Source organism: Euprymna scolopes, chromosome 12, assembly GCF_053919585.1.
Source record: "Euprymna scolopes isolate OS-2025 chromosome 12, ASM5391958v1, whole genome shotgun sequence".
Classification (NCBI taxonomy): domain Eukaryota; kingdom Metazoa; phylum Mollusca; class Cephalopoda; order Sepiida; family Sepiolidae; genus Euprymna; species Euprymna scolopes.
The window spans coordinates 37,651,353-37,661,859 of record NC_136493.1 but is presented as its reverse complement, the minus strand read 5'-3'; positions in this window follow the sequence as shown (position 1 = coordinate 37,661,859).

Sequence of the window (10,507 nt, the reverse complement as noted above, 5' to 3'; positions counted from 1 at the left end):
CCAGCCCGCTTGCCTCGTTGGTAAGTGGTCTCCATCAATTCATAGATTTGATACCGCATTGTAATACAGCTTCCTATTCAAGTAACTTCTTTCCAAGAACTACGAGCTTATGGAACTCTCTGCCTGCCGACTGTTTTCCTCCTGTTGATTATTTTCAAGACTAAAGTCAATAAGTATCTCCTGTCTTTACAATAATTATCTTTTATTCTTGTTAGCTCCTTACATCAAGTGGTTTCACGCTTAGACTGAAGCGAATTCCATTAAAAAAACGACTCTATAAAGAAATAAATCTGCTAGAATGGTTGTGTGAATAAATGGAAGCTTTTTTGGGAAGTGATAAGAAAGAGGGAATGAATAAAAACCTGGTCAGAATTTTTAATTTGGAAGTCGATTTATTAAAGCCGTCCAACGTGTTAAACCTAATATAATGGTGATCTGTTTTTTTGTGGGTTATTGAATTTTAATGTTGAGTAAATATCACATCCTTTTGAAATTAAATTAAGTTCAGCTCATACTAAGGCTATATGGGCACCCTAAGTAGGGAGTTGAGCAGTGAGATGTTTGTTCACATTACATTTAAATTTCTGCATGTTAGTACAATTGAAAAAACAGGAAGGGAATTCCAAAGTCTAGCAGCTCGAAGGAAGAAACTATTAAACTAAAAGGTTCTCTGGAAGCTGGGGATTTCTACAGTGAAGGCGTGGGATTTTGCTGCTTGTCGGTTTAATCAGAGATATTTACATTATTAGGTCATCAAATGTTCAAACAAGGAATATAATTTTTTTTTCTTTATTCCATGTAGTTTCAAACATGAAACTTTTCTATTCATTGTAAGTAGTTAGCAAAATAAAAGTCAAGAATTTTAATTTTCAAAAGTTTCAAATTCTCACAAACTAATACGTAAAAAAAATGGTATCATCTGTTGAAAGGAAAAAAATTCTTTAAAGTTCTACATCGGAAAGTCTAAGTTTTAAAATTTCATGGATTAAGAAAATACTCTTTTTTCCCCCTCCTTTGACCATTTGATGACCTAATAGCTATTGTAAATTTTATTTTTCAGCATTTTAATTTGTTTTTATTAATGCTCTATCAACCATAGCTTCCCTTTATCACGGTAGCATCAAATATAAAACACTAGCAGATGTACCCGGCATTGACTGGTATTAAAAAGTGGCAGCCCTGCTATTTTAACAGCATCGACGACCATGGCTCTCCAAATTGTAGAGTCATGGTAATCTCGGTAAGACAAGTAAAGACGTTAGTTTCCCGTTACTCCCAGTCTTGATTCCAGGATGTCTCTCCCCCATTGAGTTAAAAGCGCACCCAGATACCAACCGGAAAATTTCTACAACTTGGCGCGGTACTCGCCAGGCTCATCATTGCTTAACTTTGGTGATCTGGCAAGAACTGGTGTGTCCACGTGATTGTGCTCTATTAAAACTAACGTTAAATTCCTTTTAAAAAAAATGGAGTAAAAAAAAACAGAAAGAAACTGAGACATGTGCATATGAGTATTATGGGGGTTTTTTTCTAACCAGCTCACTTCTTGTAAGTAAAAAAAAAAAAAAAAGTACTCGAGCTGAGATCGAAACCAAAACCTAAAGGCAGTGAGTCACGTACGATAACCATTAGGGCAGCTGTCTACGATCTTTAAAATGTGTTTTCAAACCTACTTATTCTTAACATAAGGAAGATGTCTGTATACCAAATAAATGTTAAGAATAAATTTCTAAAATCGCGATTTGGCGCCATCTTTGTTTCTTCTGATCGTTTTCAAGATGGTGCCACAAGATCGTTGCTTGTAGTTTAGCCATAAAATTTGATTTCCTTATTCAAAAATAAAACAACTTGATCAATTTGTGATTTTTAGCGTATGATATTTTCTTTCGCACATCATACAGATTTGTGTTTATTTTTTTTTTTTTTTACAAGAGGGGGGTATTTTATGCAAGCACCAGCTTTTTGTCCGAATTCAGAGTACCTCTTTAAGGAGACCTGAATTTCGTCCATTATAAACAGACCATTATTTTATATTTATTTTTATTCTTTTTTCATAAGGAAGAAGTTCTGGGCAAGCGCCCCAAAATTAAAACATGCCTCAGTCTTATAGGAGTTCTCCTTTATTGGCCGAGAACAGAAGAGTTAGTACAGCTTGATAAAAAAAAATGGTCTTTGGATTTTATCAAAATGTAGTTTACATTATCTTTCTAGGTTTGTGTATAGTGAATGAAAATTAAGCGAAAGTATATTAATTTAATATAAATATATTGGTTTTTATCTTTTTAAGAATATATTTTCGTCTATTTCTAATCCAATAAACACCACATAGATAATTTCAAGAGTTAATATACATCACAAAAAGCGGCATAATCAAGTTAACTCACTGGTTCTTATTAGATCACCGAAGTTAAGCAACTTTGAGCCTGTCAGTACCAGGTGGGTGATCATTTTTTAATACAAGGTGTTGTATGTAGGAGGTTGACGACATCTCCCTGCAAGAACTCTAAAAATCTAACGTCGCTCCCCTAATGGGGATATACATGCGATTGGGGATCGCTTGTGAATTTGCTATTCCCATCTGTGACGGGACGATTCCAATATTTTTTACAGATTCTGAAGAAATTACCGATTCTCTTCTAAATTCCTGATTTCGATACAATTACCGATTCTAAAATCGCCTGAAAAAGTAGAATTTCATTAGTTTTAGGAGGGCGGGTATTTAATGAAGAGTTCTCATGTACTTTTAAATCCAGGTACAGTTGTTCGGCAAAATAACGGAAACTCCTTCTGAATTTTTCCATTAATTAATAGGTGTTTGAAACCTATAAAAATTGGGGGAAAAAATTACCAAAGTGTTGATTTTATGTTTTCAGCAAGATACAAGTCTTTCTGGCGTGGTTTCAGGAATGTCTACCGAGCACTTGAGAGGAAAAAAAGTGTCTGCACAAGAGCTTTTCTGCACCCTCACCTCCTTTCTAACATTGATCATATCTAGATAATTAGTTGCACTATATTATTCGTTTTGAGTAATAAAAATATATGTGTTTATTTAGAATTACAATTGATTGAAACACAAAAATGCAGAAAAATCTTTATGGTGTACGGGACGAAAATGTCATGTTCCAAAAATCACGTAAAGTATTTTTTTTATTAAGAAAGTCAAATTTTACGATTTTTAATGATCAAAAGTTTTATTTCGAATACAAACAAAATCTCTGTAGTCGAATTGAATTGTCGCCTTTGAATTTTTGCAAAATATAAAATAATTTTACTGCTCAGGGCCTCCTCATGGTTTCCTAATATATTTTTATTTTCGTAATTAAAAAAAAACAATATTTGATTAATTTATAATTTTTTTTTAAAATATAACACCTTCGTTTTGTGACGAGTACGTACACTATAGAGATTTTTCTGTATTTTTTAAAATTAAATGCAATTTTGAATAAGCAGTATATGTTTTATTACTCAGAACAAATTTTGCAACTGAATTATTTACATATGATCAGTGTTGGAAAGGGGAGGAGGTGCAAATGTCTTGCACCAGCATATTTTTCCCCCTCTCAATGGGCTTGTAGATATTTCTGGGGCCAACCTAGAAAGACTCGTATCTTGTTCAGAACATGAAATTAACATTTTGGTAATTTAAAATTTTTTATAATGTAAAAACGCCTATTAATTGATGCAAAAATCACAATCTGTTTCCATTATTTTGTCCAACTCCCATATATATATATATATATATATATATATATATATATAAGCGAGATAAGACACTGATGGAATTCAGATGAAAAATCCTGATAGATATTACTTGAAGTAATACTTTCAAGGAGATCCTAGCTGTTGTCTGCACAAATAATTAACAAGAACACGGAAAGTAAAGGTATGCAATAATATATCAGGAAGAAAAGTTATATACATATTTACATGTCTTCAGATATACTTCAGTTTTTTTTGTTTTTTTTTTACATTTTCACCCCAAACAAGGCACATTGCCACTTTGGTGTAGGGGGCTACTATCAGGGGAAACATCTACTGGGGTACTATGTAGGGATTAGGGCAGCGAGATGTTGGTTCACGTTGCACATGAACTTATGCATGTCAGTACAGTTGGGGAAGCAGTGACCTGGAATGGAATTCCAAAGTCTAGCAGTTCTGGGGAAGAAACTACTGGAGTAGAAAGATCTTTTACATCTAGGGATCTCTACAGTGTGGGAGTGGGATTTTGCAGCTTGTCGGGTCTGTCGAGGGTGTTCACGTCGTGGGGGCACAAGTGCTTGCAGTTCTTCAGAGCATTCACCATTATAATACTTGTAGAACAGGCAGAGGGATGCAACGTTTCGACGATGGGACAGAGGCTGAAGTTTAGATGCCAGTTTAGGGCCTATCAGATTTGTGACTCTCTTTTGAACCCTGTCAACGAGCGAGAGACTAGTAGCCGATGCACCGGCCCAAATATGACAGCAATACTCCATACATGGGCGAATAGTGGCCTTATAGAGGTACAGGATACTTTCGGGTGTTAGAAGTTTTCTAGCACGGTAGAGAGAGCCCACCTTCCTTGCAGCGGCCCTGGCAATGCCCTCGATGTAATTGTTCCAACTCATGTTTCCTGTGAACGTTAGGCCAAGGAGCTTGAGAGACGTACTCTCAGATAAAGAGTCGTTGGCCATTGCTATAGGTGGTAGAGAAGGTTTCTTGTAATTATTGAATGAAACCAGTTTTGTCTTGGTGGCATTGAACGTTACCATCCATTTTTGTCCCCATTCCACTACTGATTGGAGGTCATCCTCTAGTGTTTCTGCCATTACTTTAGATATATGTTCATTTGTTTTCCTGTCGTGCCTGCTATAGAGTGTGGTGTCATCAGCATATATACCCATCTCAGAGGCAATTTTGTCGGGGAGGTCATTTATGAATATCAGGAACAGCAGAGGTCCAAGGATAGATCCCTGGGGCACTCCCGCATTTATGTCATATTGTTTAGATGTACGACCGTCGAGGACAACCTGGATTTTTCTCTTATCTAAGAAGGATGGTGATATTCCGGCAGGTGGCGTGTTGCATGTCTTACTGTAGGCAACATAGGTGTCTTGCCTATTTGGCGGTCGTTGCTAAACTCCCCCGGTATTGGTGATTAATACCTTTGTATATCTCACTCACCCGCCTATGTTAATTAGTGGGCGTCTCCACAACACTAGCCAAAAAGGAAAAGCTCAATATTTAATAATAGAGCAATATATAAGTTTCGTGGTTAAATTTTAAATTCTGAAAAAACAACATATAGACATATATGCGATTTAAGAAATTAAAATAACCCCTTCTATATATTCCTTTTGTCAAGCAATAAATTCTTAAATTGAATATATGTCTCTACATGTTGATTTTTCCGAATTTAAAATTTAATCACAAAACTTCTTCCAAACTTCCGGCCTTGATGGGAGGCTAAGAGACTGAAATCGTGTCAAATGATCTGAAATAGTAGGAATCGGAGTCGGAATCGTACTTGGTATCGGAATCGTTAATCAATATTTTCCTGGAATCGGAATCGGAATCGTATAAAAATTAGGAATCGTCCCAACACTATTTATTACTATTTTTAATTAGCTGATCTTTTACTATTTTTTAATTAGCTGATTCATAACTCTTTTTAACTTACTGATTTATTACTATTTTTTTCTCATATGTTATATCTCCCCTGTTTTGTAAATACAATACGATAATGAATATCTCCAGTATCAAATAATCTTTATACACTGTGAAATTTACTTCATGTATGAAAACAAAAAAGGGAAATATAACACATGAGAATTATTTGGAATCAAGTCTCCCCTTGCTGTTATTTCAAAACATTTGAAACCATAGCAGCAAGTTTTAGTCTCCCCTTCATCAAGGCCAGAGGTTTTGGGAGGAATACCAGATATTTTCGAATTCATATGCAAAACTAAGAAAACAAATGATTATTATTGAAACATTTTATGGCTGTAAAAAGCTCTTTTTGCTGTTTCGGCCTGTCAAGACACTATATATACAAATGTAGGCAAATTTTGGCATATTTCATTGATTTGAAAATTTAGTTTTTTTTTTACCAATTGTCATAAAATTTGAACCAAAGGACAGTCTGTTAATCCTCCAAAAGCCTGCAAACTTTCATGTAGTTTCGTCCCATCGAACCAAAGATATGAGCATTTCAATATTCAATTTGGCTACGAGTGTTATATATATATATATATATATATATATATATATATATATATATATATATAACGCGAGATAAGACATTGATAGAATTTAGATGAAAAATCCTGATAGATATTACTTGAAGTAATACTTTCAAGGAGATCCTAGAAAAAAGGAAAAGCTCAATATTTAAGAATAGAGCAATATATAAGTTTCGTGGTTTAATTTTAAATTCTGAAAAAACAACATATAGAGGCATATATTCGATTTAAGAATTTATTGCTTGACAAAGGAATACATAGAAGGGGTTACTTTAATTTCCTTAATCCATGGATTTTCAACAATGGCATATTTCATCAGAGGAAATGAAATGCAGTTAGCAAAATGTTCAGCTGCGAATGGACGCTATTTTGCTTTTCAGCACAATTATTGAAAATAGTTTTTGGATGGTTGTGGATAATTATATAGAGAAAATTATACAAAAAGAGAAGTTGATACAACCTGGGTAGTCCATTATCGGAAGGAGTCCAATGTCATTCGGGGTTACAAATTCGGGTGGGCAGAAAATAGGCCCATGGGAGAAAGTGATATTCCCATATAGCGAAAGCGTACTGCTCAATCTTGGTATTTCGTAAAGTATACCGGGCTGTCTTATTCGTTGTTGCGTTGATTGTGTGTTATTTGCTTTGGTCCAAATGCTATCTCGGTGTTGATAGAGTATATCCGAAATTGGGTGGATATACCATTCCATATATATATATATATATATATATATGAGCAAATAGTTAATAAAACATGTTTAAAAAAACACTTTGAAGAGAGTTAAAAACATATTTAATTTGAAAAGGTAACACTGAATAAGTGGATAGTCCTTAATCCGCGGAGTTTCGAAGAAATACTTTCCTTTTATTATATATATATATATATATATATATATATATATATATATATATATATATATATATGTCATCCACATTCAATACTGTTTCGTTGTATCACAACTCATTATCGCGATTTAGCACCTTTTCCTAGCCAAGGATTGAACCTAGAACTATCGTGTTGATAGTTCTCCCCATCGGTCCACGAGAGCGTCGCCCGACCTGAACAATTTAAATGTCTATTTCAAGCAAACATTCGTCCACCACTTTTCTAGTGTTCGAGCCCCTTGTGTTTTTATTTACAAAGAGCGAGCCAGGCATTTACTGCCAATTAAGTAGCAGGTGAATGGCAAATTAATATATATATATATATATATATATATATATATATATATATATTTAACTGTTTTCTGTTTATATATAGTATCTAAATTTTAAATTAAAATTCATTACGAGATTTTCAGCTCTAGTTTTCGTTTTTGCCAGCATTAAAATAAAAATGTTGAAAAATAAATTTATAAAAGAATCGTTTTTAGAATGGGAAATTAGGTTTAAATTATTCCGATTTTCGATTCTGAATAATCGTCCCAACATTAATTCCCAGGAACCTTACTCCGATAGAGGAAGGTTCAACTCGTTTAGGGTGAGTACTACTTCGGTACGGTACGTTACGCAAAAAATAAAAATTAAAATAAAAATACAAACGCTTCTGTACAAAATTTTGTGACCCTGACGTGATTTGAACATGCAACTTGCTAAACGAAACCCCCCCCCCTCTCGCGGCTTTACCAGAAAATAAAGATTTACTTGTTACCACAGTCGTTTGTTTAAAAATCGAAAAAAAAAAAAAAAGAACAAAAAAAAACTTTCCAAAAAGATGCGTCTTTCAAATCGTAATCTGTTTCGGCTATTTCTGGGACTGACAGGGTATTCTCCGTCAGCGTTGTGAAATTCTCCGGATGTCCATTCATTAAAAAGATGTCTGCTCAACCATTTAAGAAAACAAAGAAATGATTAAATTCCTGTTAAGTGAGAACGATCAACGATTCAAGTCACAAGACACACATTTTCTTGTTCTTTTTTTTTTATTTTACGGAAAAGGGAAGAAAAAAAATCCTTTTCTTTGACGTCTACCTCCTCTTTGCATCTTCTTCATCTTCTCATTATCGCCTCCTTTTATACTTGCCTTCGGATGAGAAAAATATTAAACAGAAGTTATTTATTTATTTATTTACTACTACTACTATTACTACTACTACTACTACTGTTGTTGTTCTTATTCTTATTATTTTTTAAAAATTTATTTATTTTATTTAATTAATTTTTTAACATGGCCGATATTCACCCCCCCCACACACACACACAAAAAGGAGCACTCAAGGTGAGACAAAAATGTAAAAAATTGCCACAGTCAAGAAACATTCTCCTCCTCCTCTGACTGAAAACAAAACAGCTATTACACTTTGGATATTTTATTTGCTAAGGCAAAAAATATAGTTTAACTAATTTGTCAAAGTATATTTTTGTTTTATAGCAAATAAATAATTCAAAGTGTAATATCTGTTTTGTGTTTGCCCAGAGGAGTGTGTGTACGGGGGGGGGGTGCATTTGATCCGAACCAGAAAGCAGAGAAAAGCGTCTGATTATCAAGAGTCTCTCTCTCTCTCTCTCTCTCTCTCTCTCTCTCTCTCTCTCTGCTCTTGCGAAAACTTGCTTGCAAAAGCGAGCACCTGTTGCTGGTAAAATTTGAACACCTCGCAAATTCCCATTTGTTACTTTCTCTTTCTCTCATTCATGGTCAGCGCTTAAATGTTTGTTATAAGTAGGGCTATGACGACATCATATTCTTTTCCTTGTTTTGATTCTCAGGTATATATCTATTGATATCTTATATGTTTTTATGTAGAGTGATGTGTGGTTCTCGGTTGATTAATTGTACCTGTGTCGGATATATACTCGAGTCAAAACAACGAAAAGAATATGCTGTTGTCACAGCCCTAGTTATAAGTATGCAACCCCTGAAACTATCAAATATTATAGCAGCAACGACGACAACGTATTTATATTCGTCAAATGGCTCGGAACAAAGTGTGGTATCTGTTGCTAATGTTCTTATTAGACAAAAGACAGCTTCGTTTGCGCTCCTAATTACAGAAAGGCACGGTTAAGGACAAAGTGAAATATCTGTTCTGATAACTATACTTCATCTTTCCTCTCTTCGATCAGTGACGCAGGAATTCTTTTAGACTGTCACAATTTTTATTTTTGTCCCAATCCAAAATGCTACCCCCCACCACCACGACATAAAAAAATTGACCTTGTGTCTAACTCTCCAGCACGTAAATAGGGAGAGTTTTATTATCCTTTTCACTTTGTGCAAGTTGTTGTATGTGTTTCGAAACTGAACTTCATCTTTCTGTTCTCGGTCAATGACTGATAAATCTTTCTAGACTGAGGTAACTATTTTGAGGGGCTTTTTTTTTTGGATCCAACCCAGAGTGTCAGCTTTTTTCCAACATTAAAAACCGACCTTTTTATGCCTAAATCTGTCCTCGTAGGGAAGCATGTAAATAAAACATGCTTATGGGGGGGGGGATAACTATTTATTTCAGGCGGCTGACATCATTTGAAGATTATTTCAGAATATAGTTACCAAAATTAATTTACCAAAGACCAGAGGAATCGTTAGATCCATATTTTTCTTTCTTTAATTATTTCTTTTTTCCTTTCTTCCTTTCCCTCGTTCTTTCTTCTTTCCTTTCTTCTTTCTTTCCATTCTACCTTTCTTTTCCTTTCATTTCTTTTCTCCTTTCTTTCGTTCTCTCTTTATTTTTCCCTATTCGCCTTCCGTCTTAACTTTTCCTTTCTATCTTTTTCTTTTCTGTTTTTCCTTTCTTACTTCCTTTTTTCTTTTTTCTATTATTCTTTCTCCCTTTTTTTCATCCTTTTTTCTTCCTTTATCTTTTTCTTTTTGCTTCTTTCTTTGACTCTCGCTTTCTTCGTCCTTTCTTTATTCTTCGTCCTTTCTTTATTCTTCGTCCTTTTATTAATTTATGTCAAAGATACTTTTTTATGTTAATCTTTTTTGTTAGGAGCAAAGTTTAGTATCTGTTCAGTTACTGTATTCCATCTTTTCTGTTTTCGATCAATGAAAGAGAAATGAAACCCAAAGATTAAGAAATTTTCTCCCAGGCTTTATTTTTCAAAATGTATCCGTTTTTCCTTTTTTTTTTCTTCTTCTCTTCAGAAATCAATATATATATATATATATATATATATATATATATATATATATATACGCTTTATTTGATTTTACATAAGCAGTAGTATGTACAGCTGTATCGCCTGAAGAGGTATCTAGTAACTAGCTGACCGAAACACACTCATGACTGTGTCGCAAAAATAAAGAGTATACCCTGCTCTACTTCGATATTGAGCACTCTTGTATT